General features: G+C 42.2%; 1 pseudogene; it reads right to left on the bottom strand.

Annotated features, from left to right (window-relative positions):
* Window positions 1-2,871: 2,871 nt before the first annotated feature.
* On the bottom strand, window positions 2,872-3,453 carry LOC129552070 (small ribosomal subunit protein eS7 pseudogene; annotated as a pseudogene).
* Window positions 3,454-19,156: the final 15,703 nt, after the last annotated feature.

Consider the following 19,156-nt stretch of genomic DNA (forward strand, 5'->3'; position numbering starts at 1 on the left):
GAAGGGAATGCAGGGAGAGAGAAAGGGTCTCAAAGCGAGATGGTGGCATCCATCAGTGACCTTCAGTGATGGAACTGTGCAGCCTGTGAGGAGCAACAGGGTCAGCATCACTAAAGGAAGGATGCTTAGTGGATAAGGGCAGTTTCCTCCTTTTAAGTTGCACTGAAAAGAGCAATTTAGTGATGAGAATGATGGTAGAGAAAGGTTCTCTTCTCATATGATTGCTGATAACCTCCTGTCTATTACTCGAGCTCAGTACTGAGATGTATTTGTACAGAAAAGCTGAGAGCTTGCTCTCAGGAAACTCGGGAAACAGAGTGATAGATTGATTGATTTGTCAAGCCCACGAAGACAGAAACAATTTTCTTGACTAGACTTAGAAGTTAATGCAGATGGCAGGTTCCTTCACCCTTTAATACCTCTCACCCTGGGTTTGGAGCTTGTTCCCAGGAGGATGTCACAGCCTCCCTGGAAGGCTCTGGACTTTTCCTCGAGGCATTTGAAAGAAAGAGGAGATGAAACAGCACAGCAGAAACCTGAGGAAGATTTTAGCACAAGGTGGGTGTGCCTGCTGGTAGTCATGTTGAAACCTGATCCTGCCTCTGTTTTCTGTGTCCAGTCATCTACTGGTGCATCAGAAATTCTTGTGGGGATAGAAGGCAAAGAATATGCCAACCAAATGCTGATTCTTTATACCTGGAACATGGGCTCCCAGTCTCTGATGGACTGAGACACTAGATTGTCAGGAAGTGCATGACCATGCAAAGCCCAGTGGCTTGGAACCTAAGCAAACACAAGCCTCATCACCCTGCTTCTGGCCTCTTCTTCCCTGCACCCACTCTGAGATCACTGATCTTTGTTTTCAAGTGGGAAGAGAAAATGAGAGAGCAGCCCCCCCACCCACATCCTGCACAAATACTCATTTCAGTCTTCACATTAAATGCACAACCTTTTCTATCCCATGCAAGGTGGGGTTTGAGGGTGGGGGAGGTGGTAGTGTTGAGCGCTATACCACAGACATCCCATCTCTAACGTCTCCTTTCCACAAACACTTCTGGAGACCACAAATGGCATGTAGTTCCCTGTTTCGCCTCAGTCTTTCCCCTCTCTGTGCCTTTATTTATGCTGCCCCCTCTACTGGAATGCCTTCCCTACTTCTTTATTAACTAGTGTGCATCAAATCCATTTCCTCTTCTTCCTGGCCACACAGGTTAAGACTATATTTCCCAGACTCCCTTGCTGTCAGTTGTAGCCATGTGACTGGGTTCTGGCCAATGGAATGTGAGCAGAAGTGAGGTGCGCCACTTCCAAGCCTGATCCATAAGAACTTCTCACATAAGATCCTCCAAGCTCTTTCCCTTCTACAGACTAATGCGAGAGACCATGGTGCATGGAGAACTGAGGGATAAAGGGGATGAGGCCACAGGAAAGAAGCAACCTAGGTCTTTTAATAAACACTTGGAGAAAAACCACTGCTGATCATCAGAAACATCTATTTTGGAAAGTGAGAAATAGACTTTAATTATCTTTAGGGGTTGTTTAAGCAGACAGTGTTACCATAACTAATACAACTGACTTCTAATAATATTCTCCCTCTTCCTGAGTGTTATAACACAGTTGTAACCCAGAAATTAGCTCCTCAAATGTCCTCCAACCAACTTTTCTTAGAGTGGACTCCCTCAAATCCCAGCCTCTTGGCCTCCCTAGGTCCTCACTGTAAGGTCGAAACGGCCCAATGATGTTGAATAAAAGAACCCAGACGTCAAGTAGATAATGTAACAGGCTTTAATGGCTAGGCGCCCTGTGGCGGGATCCCCGGACCTAACAGAGCGAGGTGGGGAAGTCCGAGCTGAACAAAGGCAGAGAGTGATTTATATAGCCTCTCAGTAAGGAGCAGCGAAATTCTTCCCCAAAACGGCGACGTCTGGAGTGGCGGTCTCTCATAGGTCAGCTAGTCCAGGTGGCGAGACCAGGTTGGTCGCTCTGGAGGTTAGGAGGGAGGGCTGATTTCTGGAAAGCTGTTGTGTCAGAGACTCTTCAGCGGTTTGGCGGGACTTTTTCCCGCCGGCGGGAAATGAAGAGGAGAAGAAGAAGCCAAGATGGCCACCGGGGAGAAGAAGCCAAGATGGCCACCAGGGTCCAGCATTACACTCACTTGGACTCTTGGTCTCTCCTTTGAGTTGTAAAGAAGCAAAACCTAAAGATTTAGACCAGTGACTGGCAAACTATGATCCACACATGAGATCTAGCCCACTGTCTGTTTTTGCATAACCCACAAACTAAGACTGGTGTTTACATTTTTTTAATGCTTAGAAAAAACATAAGAAGAATAAGATTTCTTGACATAGGAAAATCATATGAAATTTAAATTTCAATGTCCATAAATAAAGTTGAACAGAAACACAGCCTACTCACTCCCTTATGTATTGTCTATGGCTGCTTGCACAGTAGAGTGTCAGAGCTGAGTAACTGCAACAAAAGTAAAGCCTACAATATTCTCATTTACTTACTTACTTGTGGGATCTTAGTTCCCTGATCCTAGACTGAATCAGGGCCTATGGCAGTGAAAGCACCAAATCCTAAACACTGGACCGCCAGGGAATTCCCAAAGCCTACAGTCTTGACTACCTGGCTCTTTACAGAAGACATTTTCCTGGCTTAGACCCTTTATTGGTAAAAAGACCACCGTGGGTGCAAACAGTCTCCCATTTGACTCTGCACTCTCAGCTTTGTCTTCTGCAATGATGCCCGTTTATATCTGCATTTCGCAAACGGTCTGCAAGATGATAATGTGACAGAACACAAATGGTTCTTTAATCAATTAAATCTTGGGCTTTTTATTGTGAATAAAATTTATTTAATCATTTTTGTTTACAACTGAAACTCTGGGAATTCAAAATTAACATCCTTGCCCATGAGCTTCTTATAGACACGAGAAAATGTTTCAACCTTGTGTTCCACATTGTTCTGCTGTGCTTTATCCAAATGGACAATTATGAGTCAGCTGCTGTCCAGCTTCATGGGGATTCTCTTACCCACAATCTCACTTGGGAAAACCAAGTTCTCTAGGATGGTGTCATGGATGGCAGTCAGAGTGCGGCTCCTGGGATGCTTTTGCTTATTTTTCTCATGACTTTTTTGAGTTGGATTAGGCAGTATTCTCCTCTGAGCCATGAAGATGATGTGCTTCCCTCTGAACTTCTCCAACTTGTGCACCAGCCGCACCTGGATTTTCAGGAAAGATTTCAATTGCCAAACGGGAACAAAGATGATGATAGCTTTCCAGCCACCACCAACTTCAGTTTCCTGGGAGGCCATTATGTTCTGCTCCCACAGCTGGGCCTTGAGGTCCGAGTTCATCTCCAGTTTCAAGAGGGCCTGGGAGATGCCCGATTCAAACTCCTCCAACTTCTCTAAGTTGGGCTTCATGATCTTCACACTGGAAATGAACATGGCCTGCACCCGGCAGATGTGGCCAACACTTGTTGCTGCCACCAACACTAGTAGGCCTAGGAAAAGCAAATCTTGGATTTTTAAAAAAGGATAAAATTTAGTTACCAGAAGTATTTTCAGCTCTTGAAATATGCTTATAAATATGGAAGGGTATTTAATGGATAAATATCCATTGGATAAAAATGGATAAATAAGCTCTCCAAATTGGGTACATAAATTTTAACATTCCTCAAACTTATTTTATCAGTCAACAGATTTTTTTAAAGAATGTCCATGATTATCTCAGAATGCTCTGCACCACATAGTTTTATCCACACTACTCTATACCTTTACCAGATATCAAAAGATTGTCTTCTAATTGGAGAAATAAAGCCTTCTTCCTAGTGAAGCCCCCTCGGTCATTCACTCCCCTCTTAAGGTACAGAAAGTTAGAGTGGTGCTTGCTTCTGTCACCTCTTCACTGATGACAGACAAGCTCACTTTTTCTCTCCCCTATCTGTGATATCATTCCTCCTCCCTACACACTCATCACCCCTTCCAAGACATGAGAAGACAGGAATTTTCAGGCTGCAAGTTATAACTCAGCAGTGGGTCATGAAATCAATTTAGAGGGTCAGTGATCAGCATTTTTTTTAAATAATAAAATACAAGAGGATATAAAACATCAGAGTGCATCTCAATAGTACTTGATGAAATTTTCTTATGGGTTCTGGGTCACAGTATAAAATGAATTTCTTTGGGTCATGGTTAAAAATCTTTGAAAGCAACTGTGCTAAGGTGCAAACAAAATAAAAGGACCTAGCAAAACCTTATAGCTAACATTTGATTAACGAAAATGTTATATATCTGTCCTACTATTAATTCTTCTCATGCATTTCTATTTTAAATTGCAAACATAAAGACCCAAGGACTGTATCTTTTGATTAACCTCTGTATCTCCTACCCCTCACTGACTGTGGGACCACTTCCCTGCAGAAGCTGCATAAATATTTGATGTTGATAATGAAATGGAATTAAAAGCTGATAGAAAAAACCTTTCAGTTTCTACTGTCAGTCTGTTTAAAGGATGGGAAGTAACCTCTATGCCATAACCACTTCTGCAAGGTCTTTCAGAACCACCTCAACATACAACCTAAGATAACCCAAGGGGTGACACCTCTCCTTTCTTCAGCAGAAAATGCACTCTTGGTCCTAAATTCTTCCCATGCTGCAGCCTTCCTACATTTCCACTCACCTCTCCCCTCTCTTGCTCCAGCCACTGTCTTCAGGAACCCTCCATACATCTGCATACATAGCTCCCTCCTCCTTCATAGCTTCTCCCTCCACACTTGCCTCTTGCTGAAATCCTTTTTACCTGCACAAGTGTGCATTACGTAGACCTCTGTGAAGCCCCAACACACAGTTACTTTTATCCTTTTTGGTGATCCCACAGAACTTTGTTCATGCATCTGTACAGCAACAGTGGTGCTGGATTCTAAACTCTGATGTGCTTCTGGTATCCTACTGCCCATTGGCTTCTCTGAGACAAAGCTGTGCTTTATTTATCTCTGAGTTGCCCATGACTGGCATGGCGTGGCAGAAGTAGGTGCTCGATAATGTTCTAAGTGTGAATGAAAAAGAAGCAATAGCATGAAATATCAAAGGGATGAAAAGTTTACATATGGGGTAGATCATGTTGCTTCCTCCCACCTCCAAACCCTCTCTAGCACCTAAGAGGAAGCTTGCTTGACCATAATTTGCATACTTTTGTGAATGGATGAAGGAGAGCATGATATTTGAATGTGTGTTTGTCCCTTAGTCATGTCGACTTTTTGTGGGCCTATGTACTGCAGCCTCCCAGGCTCCTTTGTCCATGGGATTTCCCAGGCAAGAATACTGGAGTGGGATCTTCCTGACCCAGGGATCAAAGCCGGGTCTCCCACATTGAAAAGCAGATTCTTTACCATCTGAGCCACCAGGGAAGCTCTTTGGATGGAACTTGGTTAGAAGATAATTCTCTTCTGCAGCTGAGCTGGAGGAAGGAGGGAGGGAGCCTAATGGTGCTGGGGTCCCCTGAGGAGGAGGCCACCCCAGGGAAGCAGAACCAGAGGTAGAGGGGGGCACTGAGCCTGACGACATCCCTGAGCTCCCAGATCTGAACGCCGTCAACCCACCCCTTGGTTTTTTATATGCAAAGCCCATCACTGGTGATTGTCCTTGCCACCTCAACAGCCAACGGGGCTCCAGGTACCCCGACTTTGGCGGTGTCCAGACCCGGGGCTGCAGCCCACATGCGGTCATGGATATTTGTGGACGTGGGAGGTGAGCAGGCTGCCCGGAGTGGCTTACCCGGACTATCTGGAGACGAGGAAGCTGCTGTGGGAGGAGGAGGAGAAAGTGGCAGCGCAGGTCACCCTGTGCTGTACAGTAGGTTCTTATTAGTTATCCAGTTTATACATAGTAGTCAATAGCGTATGTATGTCAATCCCAGTCTCCCAATTTTCCCCCCTCTCTTCTCTGTGGTATCCATGTGTTTTTTCTCTGTCTGTGTCTCTTTCTGCTTCCAAATAAGATCATCTATACCATTTTTCTAGATGGACCAGCTCTCCTGAGATTTATAGTCAGGTCATTCTACATACAAAGGGGAACTTTCAATTGCTCATAGAGTGCTAATGTGATCACAAATACCGTACAGCTAGTAATAGATGATTAATGACTTGTAGAATTTGTCCAAATGTGAGCTTTATAATAGCAATGAATTTTGGAAACTACAGAATTAAGTGACTTTTGTTTTGAACATCCTACAAGCTTTTCTGTATAGATCCCTCCCTCTAATACTCTCCCCTCCCTCCACTCACGTAACAACCCCCTACCTTTGTTCTCCCAGAGCTAGTACACTGCTTCTCTCACCCATGAGCACCCACGGGATGCTCTGCAGCTCCCTGCACTTGCTGGGTGGTAGCGGCATTTCACGCCATTGCTAATCAGAGCACTACCTTCTCTAGGGACCATCTAACTCCTCTGAGACTGAAAGACAGTTCAAATGAATTGCTCCACCTGAGCCAAAGAAGTTGCTGAAGATTAGAAAGGGGTGAAAGCCACTTTTTGAATTCTACTGGGAAATCCATGCAGATCCATGCAAATATTTACCTTAGTTAGGAAAGCCATACAAACCCCAGAGTAGAAAAAGAAAAGAAACAAAGCCCCTAGGACGGTCCTGTCCCTCAGTCAGATGTAAAGGGATTATCACTTGTGACCTTTATTCTCTTTGGGATCTGTGGGTTCCGAAGAAGCAGAACTGAGATTATTGAAACTAGTTGGGAGGGGCTGGCACCAAGAACTGAGAGGTCAAAAGGCACCAAGGAGAACACCCTCCTAGATGCAGGCTGACAATGAATTCATTTCAGGTAAATCTGACCCACTGAGCAATCCACCATGTGCCAGAGACTGAACTCATCTGTGGGTCTCTGAAGGTTCATTATACCAGGGTGTTGCAGACAATCCAAAGATGATAACCCCATGTAATAATCTTCATCATCTTCCTCCCATGCGTGCTTCCACCTGATGGCCCTCACCTAGTTCAAGGCATCGCTCTCTGCCTCATTATTTGGGCCAGAAGTCCCTCACTCACATCTCTCATCTAGTCAGCAAAATTCACTCCCTAGATACGTTTAAATCCCTCCCTCTTCAGTAGAACCTCCAAGATCCTTTGCGTGAGCAGCCAGCTGTTAGGTGAGCTGCTGCACTCCATGCTTAGGACTCTGCAGGGCTAACCTGTAATTCTTCACCAGAAATGCAACACAAAGCATAACCAGAAGGCAAATGACAAGCAGGGAACAGTGTCTGCAACATATATAAAGTGCAACGGTTTCCATATAGTATATACAAACAGCTGTTACAGATCAGTGGCTTCCTTGATGGCTCAATGATAAAGAATCCGCCTGCCGATGAAGGAGACATGGGTTCAATCCCTGGAGAAGATTGAGAAGATCCTCTAGAGAAGGAAATGGCAATCCACTCCAGTATTCCTGCCTGGGAAATCCCATGAACAGAGATGCCCAGTTGGCTACAGTCCATGGATTTGCAAAAAACACAACGCAGCAACTAAACAGCAACAATAAGAAAAACATGAGCCATCCAAAAAGACAAAGAAGATATAAATGAGCATTTTTAAAAATAAAAATATAGGGACTTTCCCGGTGGTCCAGTGGTTAACAATCCGCTTGAAAATGCAGGAGACATAGTTTTGATCCCTGGTCCCAGAAGATCCCTCATGCTGTGGGGCAACTTAACCTGCATTCAACAACTACGCTGTGCTCTAGAGCCCGAGAGCTGCAACTGCTGACGTCCACACTCCAAAACAAGGGAAGCCATTGCAGTGAGAAGCCCGTGTACCACAACTAGAGAGTAGTCCCCACTCACCGCAACTAGAGAAAGCCTGTGCACAGCAATGAAGACCCAGCACAGCCAAAATAAAAAAAAATTAAGATTTGTTTAAATTTCTAAAAATAAAATGAGAAAATATATATGTAGAGAGAATAAACATAAGGGGAAAAAGCCCAACCTAAATAGTAACAAAAGAAATACAAATTAAAGGAATGACATATTTTCTTCCTTTGCTGGTGAAGTAAGGGGGGAATATAAACCTATTCTATGCATCTGATGAAGCCCAAATTGGAGAAGAATTTCTCATGGGAAACCTTGCTATATGAAAAACAGCCTTCAAAAATAAAAGTGTATAACATTGACTAAGCAATTGCAGTGATATAATTAATTTTATCCTAAGGAAATAATTAGTGGATTGGAAAATGTTTTTACTTTGGGGATGTATAACATCATGTGGGTTTTAATGGCAAATATATGGAAATACTCCAAGGTTTCAACAATAGATTATTTTTTAAGCAAATTCCATGCTCTAATATGCATTTATTTAAAATGGAAGTATGGAAGTATAATTGTTGACATGAGACAAATGTTTACTGGTAAATGTAAAGGAAAAACAGTTTATAAAAATGTATGACAGTATTTTTTTATTTTAAAAATTAATATGCATAAATGCCAGGGAGCATATATACAAAGCTATAAATATTGGTTATATCTAGAATAGACTTACTAGTGAGGAAATGTGGGGGGAAGTCTTTCTACATTTTTTTCACTTTTGAACAATAAAAATGATTTACCTTTATAATAAAGAGTGGTTAAAAATAACTCAAACAAAATTGCCAAACTAAGAGTTATTTATTACCAGAGGCAAAGACTTGAGCAACTTAATTTTATGAATAAAGCAAACAATTTACTTCAAACTAGAAGAAATGTATTCACATTCTATGAGCCAAACATCATTGTGAGCTTCGTGTGGGGAGCATGGCATTAAAATGGTAATTCACATAGTTGCTTCAATAAGCCTCATGAAATTCAAAATTACAAAAATTCATTTGATTTATGAATCTTGACTATTATGCTTAAGCTATTTGAGGGTTGATTAAGTTAGGTCATATGAAGAAAATACATTTAAAAATAAAATGATACATATATATGTGTGTCAAAACTAACTGAACTGCATGTTTAATCTGCACAATTTGCTGTGTGCATACTTCAAAATGTTAAGGCAGAAAAATTAAAACATTCATAGAAGTAACAGAAAATATTTTACATTTTTCATGTTGAATTTTGAATGGATCTCTAATACTGAATAAATTAAAAAACCAAACACAGGAGTACTTCCAGCTCTGGCTGTGATGGGGTAGAGAGAAAGCCTGTCTTTCTGGCACCTCTCACTGTCTCCTGACACTTACTTTCTCATCCTCTTCCTCTAAACTCCCAGACAACCCAGTACTTATACTTTTATCTATGCAAGTTTCTTATAAAAAACAATCATTTAGCATCATAAAAACCTTCTCAGGTTGACCTGAGAATAAAGCAATCAAAATCACATTAAAATTATACCATGATTTTTTCCCCTGAAACTCATTAAGGAGCCATGAGAAAACTGGTACACCAATCTGTTGTGAAATTCCAATGTTAAACTAATTTTCTGATTTGGTTTGTTTCCCCACAGTTAATTTTGTTTTTCGCATAGACAGTTCCACTTCATTTTTTTTTTTAAGGTGACAAAAAAACAAAATAAAGAGAGAAAATGTCAGCGCCTACAGCTGTGTTTCCTGACTTTTGGCTGGGAGGGTGCTGACTCTGCTTTCCTGAGTCCGTGGGTAACAGGATCTCTTCTGCCCACTGCCAGTCCCCTCCTGCAAGCCACACTGCTTTGGGAGTGGGTTTGCACTTGATCGCCCATTCTCCTAGCCAGAGTTGATGTGGTGGCAAATGAGTCACAATTTCAACTGAGACGGAGAGAAATTCGACCCTGCAACATGTAAACTCATGTGCATCTGGTGGCCGTCCCTGCTGAACATGGGTAGGGGAAGATAGTCAAGCCAAAAGGAAGAGTGAAGAGGGGGCTCAGAGAAAAACAGGGAGGACGTCCATTCTGGATTCCTTATAGTTCCCAGGTTCTGTGCCTTCCTAAGGCCCTGCGGCATCTCTGCCCTTGGTATCCATGAGTTCTGTATTACCCAGCCATTGAAATGTAGACTTTGCTCAAACTGTTTCCCACGGATTCCTGTAATTTACAACTAGAAATGCCTGAGGAAGGTGCCAGGCTTCTGCAGTTCAGTGTCATGGCCTCGTGAGCCTCACCCCTGTAAGAGGTGAGCACATTCCCTGCCTCCAGTAACCAGACGGCCCCGCTTGGTGGAGCCCCTCTGCTCCCTGAGCTGAGTTAGCCACCTTTTGCCTCTGTGGTCCCTGGCTCTCCTGTTATGGCCTTTCGTCCTTCAGCCTTTGGTCACTCATAAGCCTGAACTAACGGATCTTATTCCAGGGCAAGGGCTGGGTCACCCCACGACAATCTCCTCCATTCTTGGCATCATTGCCAGGTTAACTGGGGTCAAAAATTGTACACGATGCCAGCTTATGTGACTAAGATACTGCTTCCTTCTTTTCTCCTAATGAGAGAATCTCCCTTTTATCCTGTGGATAATGTGCACGGAGGTTACACTTTAAATGTGTCAGTGAGTAAAATCTGTCTCCATGAGTTTGAATAATCTGTCTGAGGTGATTAGTTCTCCTAGAGAAACACTCAACCTCTGTTTTATGTTTTGGTTTTTTCACCCCGAGGCGTGTGGGATCTTAGCTTCCCAGCCAGGAATCAAACCCACACTCCCTACTTTGGAAGGCGAATTCTTAACTACTGGACTGCCAGGGAAGTACCCCACCTCCTGTTCCGGATGGCAAGTGGATGAAGGGAAACAAGAAGATTTCAGGGTGGTAGGAGAGAAACTGGGGGAATTCTAACTCAGACCTCCTCCCTGCCAGACCTGCCTCACCACACCTCTTACTCAGCCACAGGCACCTCACGCAGCTGTGAGACTCCTTCTGGGGGACGGTGTCCCCTCACAGTCCCAAAGCAGGGTGAAACCTCTCTGCTTCTCACTCCCCCACCCCCCAGTCTTTCTGACATTTAGGACCCTCAGTTTGGCTGATGAAAAGAAGTTGTGTATATATTTATGACTGCTTGGTCACTCACCTCTGATGTCCTTCTCCTCTACTTTGCTGGCACAGAAGGGGTAGGCTTCCCTCTCTCCTTTTTGTTTGATCTAAAATCCTCTTATGTCATTTTCTTTCACTTACTTAGGCCAGTAAATCTCAAGGCCTGGCTGCCCTAGGACAAAGGTAACTGGAAGGAGATAACGTTCTGAATTCTCTAGGTTTCAGTCAATATGAAAGCGGCAGGCAGTTGAGTTAGGGATTACAAAATAAAAATATAAACATGCTCAGCTAGTATTATATAAATAAAAGAATGATGAAAGAATGGATGAATGAATTTCTACCAAACGGCATAAAGAAAACCTTGATATATCCAAACACAGGTTGAAATAAATAAAATTTTCACTGCGACTTTTGCTATCAAGTATTACTCTATCACATTTTTGCAGCTAAAAAGCATTTTCATAAAGTGTTTCATCTGACAGTTGTAAGAATCAAGTAAGGAAAAAGAGAGAGCAGGTGCTATGAAGCCCGTTTTATAGTGGGAGAAACAGGTTCAGGTTGCTTCAAGGCAACACAAAGGTAAGCAGGCTTCCAATTAACTTCCTCTTAACCTCTGTATATCATGGGACCATAGAAATTATTGATTGATATAAAATTACTTGCGAGATTTATATATAATAATACAGAGATGCTGCTGCTGCTAAGTCGCTTCAGTCGTGTCTGACTCTGTGCGACCCCATAGACGGCAGCCCACCAGGCTCTCCCGTCCCTGGAATACAGAGCTAACCCTCTTTTATTTGGAGAATGCTTATCCAGAATATCAAAATATTCTAAGCAAAGATGATAAGCTATGAAACCTCTAAGGTCAAAATAGATGCCACAGTAAAACCTTTAAAGGTCATATGGCCCTTTGATAGATTCTGTGAGCTCTCATTCAAACCCTATTTTCTTTTGTTTTCAAAGTGAATCATAATTTGTTTGGTTTGCAGCCCACAAGACAATGAAGACATTCAATGAGAGCAGGGAAGCATCTACACTGTGAGAAGACAGAGAGGAGACAGAAAGGCAGAAGCACAGACGAGAACTATGAAGGCATAACCGTCTAGAGACAGTCAGTGAGGAGAAATAACCACGTACACACAAACTCCAGACACCTTGTATTCCAGATGTTTTAGCAGACAGAGCACAGGTAGGTTCCTCTGGAAGGTTGGTCTTGCTTCCACTTTACTCTTTTGTTCTTTTTGAATGAAATAGTCATTGATTGCATTAGCTCCCTATTGCTGCTATAACAAACTACAACAAATTTAGTAGCTTATATTTTGGACTTCCCTGGTGGTGCAGTGGTTTAGAATCCTCCTTGCAAAGCAGGGGATGCAGGTTCGATCCTTGGTCAGGTAACTAAGCACGCACATACCACAGAGCAACTAAGCCCGCGTGACATAACTATTGGGCACTTGCACCACAACTAGACAGTCCATGCACCACAATGAAAGATTCCAGATGATGCAACTAAGACTTGATGCAGTCAAATAAATAAATAAATATTTTAAAATGCACACACACAAATTTATTATCTTACAGTTCTGGAGCTCAGAATTCCAAACTGGGTTTTGTATGCTAAACTCAAAGTGTTGGCAGAGCTGCATTTTTTTCTGAAGGGTTTAAGTGAGAATTTGTTTCCTTTCCTTGTCAGCTTTTAAAGGCTAACAGCATGATATTTCTTGGTTTTTGGTCCCTTCTTTGCATCACTTCAACTCTGCCCTTTGCATCTTCTACTCTTACTTTGCCCCTTTGGCCTCTCTCTTATGAGGACCCTCATAATATGTTGGGCCTACTCAGGTAGTCCAGAGTAATCTCCCTAGCTCAAGATCTCTAACTTAATAACATCTGCAAAATCTCTTGCTGTGTGAGGTAACATATTCCAAGATTAGGACATGAATATCTTTGGAGGGCCATTATCTAGGCTACCACACTGAAAAATGAATTTCACAAACAATTCTAAATTAAAGTCACCATTTCGTCCTCTGCAAACATTCCCTCATGGCAGGGAAAAGGGAGAATGCCTGTTCTCTGAATGACCATGATAAGGTATTCAGCAGATATGAAAGGTGAAAAGAAGAGTACAAACTGAAATAAAAGAGCCTGCTCAAATATGCAAAGAAAAGTTGCAAAAGAACTTTGATGTTACTGCCACAGACTGGAAAGAAGAAATGAAAGCCAGTATATGACATTTGGTATGGGGAAAGATCGGCTCTTGGGCTGGAGTTTCCCGCACATTGCTTAATGACAGCAGCCAGACATAGGGCTGATGTTCATTTTAACTGCCTTGCCCAGCAGGAAGAGCTTCTATCATAATGCTGATATGGAAATAGCCATGCCCCAGACAGTAATGAATTTGCTTCCAATGCGGGAGACCCCGGTTCAATTCCTGGGTTAGGAAGATGCCCTGGAGAAAGGAATGGCAACCCACTCTGGTATTCTTGCTTGGAGAATCCCACAGAGGAGCGGCAGGCTACAGTCCATGGGGTAGCAAAGAGTTGGACACAACTGAGTGGCTAACACTTTCACTTCACTTTCAAACTTTACGAAATTTCTCAATCCAAGGGGATAAGTTTAAAGAGGAAAACACCAGTTTGTGGGAATTTCACATCTGTGAAATACAGAATAAGAAGTTGTGAAAAGTAAGATCTTCCAAATTATGGGTTCTTGACATAGGACACATGAACTTCCAGAAAATAAACAAGTGGATTTCAAGGATCTATGATGCTTTAAAATTCACATGTAAAATTTAGTGTGTTGGTGTATGAGCTTTTTTCCAAGGAAAAGGATCCATAAAGTTTTTTATCAGATTTCAAATGGGATCTATGACTAAAAAATAGAAGATATATTATATCAGGAGATCAGAGAAAAGGCCTCATGTCATTAACTTACTAATACAAGTTGTTTCATTTTATCTATGAAATGTATTTAAAAATCGACATACAAACCAATCTATGTGAACTTTAGAGCTCAGCCACAGGACCACTCAAGGGCAGAGTAATATAAAGGATGCCAGCTTCCTGCCCAGTGGAAATGGTAGGTTTGAGAGTTTCCCAAAGAGGTGTTCTCCCTACAGCTGATATTCTGATCATATGAATGAATAATGACAAAAAAAGGAAACGTGACTCAGTTAATTTCAGTCTCTCAGTCATGTCCAATTCTTTGCAACTCCATGGACCGCAGCACACCAGGCCTCCCTGTACATCACCAACTCCCAGAGTTTACCCAAAATCATGTCCATTGAGTTGGTGATGCCATCCAACCATCTCATCCTCTGTCATCTCCTTCTCCTCTTGCCCTCAATCTTTCCCAGCATGAGGGTCTTTTCAAATGAGTCAGTTCTTCACATCAGGTGGCCAAAGTATTGGAGGTTTAGCTTCAACATCAGTCCTTCCAATGAACACCCAGGACTGATCTCCTTTAGGATGGACTGATTGGATCTCCTTGCAGTCCAAGGGACTCTCAAGAGTCTTCTCCAACCCCACAGTTCAAAAGCATCAATTCTTCAGTGCTCAACTTTCTTTATAGTCCAACTCTCTCATCCATATATGACCACTGGAAAAACCATAGCCTTGACTAGACGAAACTTTGTTGGCAAAATAATATCTCTGCTTTTTAATATGTTGTCTAGGTTGGTCATGGCAAACCACTTCAGTATTCTTACCTCAAGAACCCCATGAACAGTATGAAGATATGCTAAGTTGGTCATAACTTTCCTTCCAAGGGGTAAGTGTCTTTTTATTTCATGGCTGCAATCACCATCTGCAGTGATTTTGGAGCCCAAAAAATAGTCAGTCACTCTTTCCACTGTTTTCCCATCTATTTGCCATGAGGTGATGGGACCAGATGCCATGATCTTTGTTTTCTGAATGTTGAGCTTTAAGCCAACTTTTTCACTCTCTTCTTTCACTTTCATCAAGAGGCTATTTAGTTCTTCTTCACTTTCTGCCATAAGTGTGGTGTCATCTGCATCTCTGAGGTTATTGATATTTCTCCCGGCAATCTTGATTCCAGCTTGTGGTTCCTCCCACCCAACGTTTCTCATGATGTACTCTGCATGTAAGTTAAATAAGCAAGGTGACAATATACAGCCTTGACGTACTCCTTTTCCTATTTGGAACCAGTCCAGTTCTAACTGTTGCTTCCTGACCTGCATACAGGTTTCTCAAGAGGCAGGTCAGGTGGTCTGGGATTCCCATCTCTTTCAGAATTTTCCACAGTTTATTGTGATCCACATGGTCAAAGGCTTTGGCATAGTCAATAAAGCAGAAATAGATGTTTTTCTGGAACTCTCTTGCTTTTTCCATGATCCAGCAGATGTTGGCAATTTGATCTCCGGTTCCTCTGCCTTTTCTAAAACCAGCTTGAACATCTGGAAGTTTACGGTTCACATATTGCTGAAGCCTGGCTTGGAGAATTTTGAGCATTACTTTATTAGCGTGTGAGATGAGCGCAATTGTGCTGTAGTTTGAGCATTTTTTGACATTGGCTTCCTTAGGGATTGGAATGAAAACTGACCTTTTCCAGTCCTGTGGCCACTGCTGAACTTTCCAAATTTGCTGACATACTGAGTGCAGCACTTTCACAGCATCATCTTTCAGGATTTGAAATTGCTCAACCGGAATTCCATCACCTCCACTAGCTTTGTTCATAGTGATGCTTCCTAAGGCCCACTTGACTTCACATTTCAAGATGTCTGGCTCCAGGTGAGTGATCACACCATCGTGATTACCTTCATCGTGAAGATCTTTTTTGTACAGTTTTCTGTGTATTCTTGCCACCTCTTCTTAATATCTTCTGCTTCTGTTAGGTCCATACCATTTCTGTCCTTTATCGAGCCCATCTTTGCATGAAATGTTCCCTTGGTATCTCTAATTTTCTTGAAGAGATCTCTCGTCTTTCCTATTCTGTTGTTTTCCTCTATTTCTTTGCATTGATCACTGAGGAAGGCTTTCTTATCTCTCCTTGCTATTCTTTGGAACTCTGCATTCAGATGCTTATATCTTTCCTTTTCTCCTTTGCTTTTCGCTTCTCTTCTTTTCACAGCTATTTGTAAGGCTTCCTCAGACAACCATTTTGCTTTTTTGCATTTCTTTTCCATGGGGATGGTCTTGGTCCCTGTCTCCTGTACAATGTCACGAACCTCCATCCAGAGTTCATCAGGCACTCTATCTATCAGATCTAGTCCCTTAAATCTATTTCTGACTTCTGCTGTATAATCATAAGGGATTTGATTTAGGTCATCTCTGAATGGTCTAGTGGTTTTCCCTACTTTCTTCAACTTAAGTCTGAATTTGGCAATAAGGAGTTCATGATCTGAGCCACAGTCAGCTCCTGGTCTTGTTTTTGCTGACCGTATAGAGCTTCTCCATCTTTGGCTGCAAAGAATATAATCAATCTGATTTCAGTGTTGACCATCTGGTGATGCCCATGTGTAGAGTCTTCTCTTGTGTTGTTGGAAGAGGGTGTTTGCTATGACCAATGCATTCTCTTGGCAAAACTCTATTAGCCTTTGCCCTGCTTCATTCTGTACTCCAAGGCCAAATTTGCCTGTTACTCCAGGTGTTTCTTTACTTCCTACTTTTGCATTCCAGTCCCCTATAATGAAAAGCACATCTTTTTTGGGTGTTAGTTCTAAAAGGTCTTGTAGGTCTTCATAGAACTGTTCAACTTCAGCGTCTTTAGTGTTACTGGTTGGGGCATAGTGTTTGGATTACCATGATATTGAATGGTTTGCCTTGGAAACGAACAGAGATCATTCTGTCATTTTTGAGATTGCATCCAAGTACTGCATTTCGGACTCTTCTGTTGACCATGATGGCTACTCCCTTTCTTCTAAGGGATTTCTGCCCACAGTAGTATATATAATGGTTATCTGAGTTAAATTCACCCATTCCAGTCCATTTTAGCTCACTGATTCCTAGAATGTCGACGTTCACTCTTGCCACCTCCTGTTTGACCACTTGCAATTTGCCTTGACTCAACCACATTTAAATAAATTGATTTGTCCTATGGCACTTTGGGTCCACTGTGAGTCCACGGAATGTAAACTCAGTGAGGGTGGGAATCTGTGAGTTTTCTTAACTTACATGCCTGCAACAGCACCTGGTCATGAGGCGATCAGTAACAGATGATCAATAAATGTGTTGAATGACTCAATGAAGAGTTTTCTAGAACCCTATAAAGACTGTGGATCCAGACAAATCAGGCTGACTTTTTAATTTCCTTGACAATTAATAGGAAATGTATTTGGTTTTATTTAAAAGCCACATAGTGGCACTAAATCAAACTTTTCATATTTTATTATAATTGTTTTCATGCTGAATGTCTGAAAACTGTTTATTGAAAAATCTTATCTTTCATCAATACAATATTTCCTTATATTTTTATTAAAATTTACATATGAAAGAAAATGCAAAGAAAAGACCACTACTTGATTCTTTTCATTAATAATCATGTAATTTAGTACCTCTGACTCCATGGAAGTAAAAGATCTAAGTTTCAGAGCTAACAATGTGAGGATTAAAGCTTTCTGCTGTTGCTGATTGAGAATGAACTATTTCCTGCACGGTGGAATTCAAGGACATCATTCATGGTGCTATGTGCTAATGGGATTGTCTTTGGTATAGCTAGTTGAAGCCTGGCACAGATCATTTCCACATGGGTATCTTGAATCAGTCCCACCTTCTAAACCCACAGGTCTGTTTTAAAGTCTGAGCACTTTCTCACATCAAAGAGTGGAAAAGAAATTTCTGAATCAAAAACTAAGTGGATTTCTTATCTCATGGCCTGCAGGCATAAGGTAGTCTAACCTCCTGGGAGAGATATCTCACCAGAGCTTTTAAAATGAGGTGCCAGATGGTTGCTTTACCTCCACTGGGCAGTTTGCAAGGAGATGCTTCAAAGGAGCCGGGTGTACAGGAAACATCTGGTTAGATGGTTCCATTCATTTTGACTTGAATACTGGGAGGGTAGAGGTGTCGGTGCGACAGAACAGTGAGATGGTATCTCCCGAGAGGCTAAACTACTCCTGAAATGTATTCCAGCAAAGCAGAAAACACCAGAGGAAGCAGATGGTCTAATTAATGACTTCAGGAGAAGATAGAGGGATGAAGGTCTGAAGAAGGGTCAGAGCAAACTGGGCAGGTTCATAGTTTGCAGAGAAATCAACTCTGCCATCTTATCACAAAATCATTACAAATCGGGAGGAAATTGCATGACTGGAGACTTCTCTCTCTGACAATATAACACTCTTGCTTCTTGGTTTTTTTGCTACACAGTTGTGGGACTGCCTTTCAAATCCTAACTCGGGTGCTCAGCCTCCTTTGCATCCTTTGCTGATATGATTCCGTAGCACTTACACTACGGTTTAGTTATGAACACAAAACTGTATGCCCTTTTGCATAATACTCCTGAGAACATGCTAAAAAAATGTCATCTGTTCCACTGTATTGCCATAATATCTTTAAATCATAGCATTTTCTATAATATATTTAAAGTTTTTCTTTTGGCTTGCTCCCCCCTTTTCCCCAATGACTCATTTATTGAATACCTGCCATGAGTAGGTGCATACTCCATAGTGACAGAGCTAAACAACTTGTTCTCAGCATCCAGTGGTGGGGTTAGTGGGGAAGAAGTATCAGATACCCACACTAATGTCCAGGCCACAGAGGCAAGGGCCAGTGGAGGCTTGCCTGAAGTGTCTTGGTAACAATGAGAATGGATCAAACACTTGTGCTCGGCAAGGGACACAGAAGGTTTTTGAGAAGAGGTAAACTTGATCTTCCCTGCTGGCTGAGACGGTAAAGCATCTGCCTACAATGCCTACCATGTGGGAGACCCAGGTTCAATCCCTGAGTCGGGAAGATCTCCTAGAGAAGGAAATGACAACCCACTCCAGTATTCTTGCCTGGAAAATCCCATGGATGGTGGAACCTGGTATGCTACAGTCCATGGGGTCGCAAAGAATTGGACATGACTGAGCGGAACTCCGGGAGTTGGTGATGGACAGGGAGGCCTGGCATGCTGTGATTCATGGGGTTGTGGAGAGTCGGACACGACTGAGCGACTGAACTGAACTGAACTGAACTGAGCAACTTCACTTTCTTTCACTTTCTTAAACTTGAACAAAAAGGAGAAG

This window comes from Moschus berezovskii, chromosome 3, assembly GCF_049115385.1.
Source record: "Moschus berezovskii isolate FMDL1 chromosome 3, NW_MosBer_1.0, whole genome shotgun sequence".
Taxonomy (NCBI): domain Eukaryota; kingdom Metazoa; phylum Chordata; class Mammalia; order Artiodactyla; family Moschidae; genus Moschus; species Moschus berezovskii.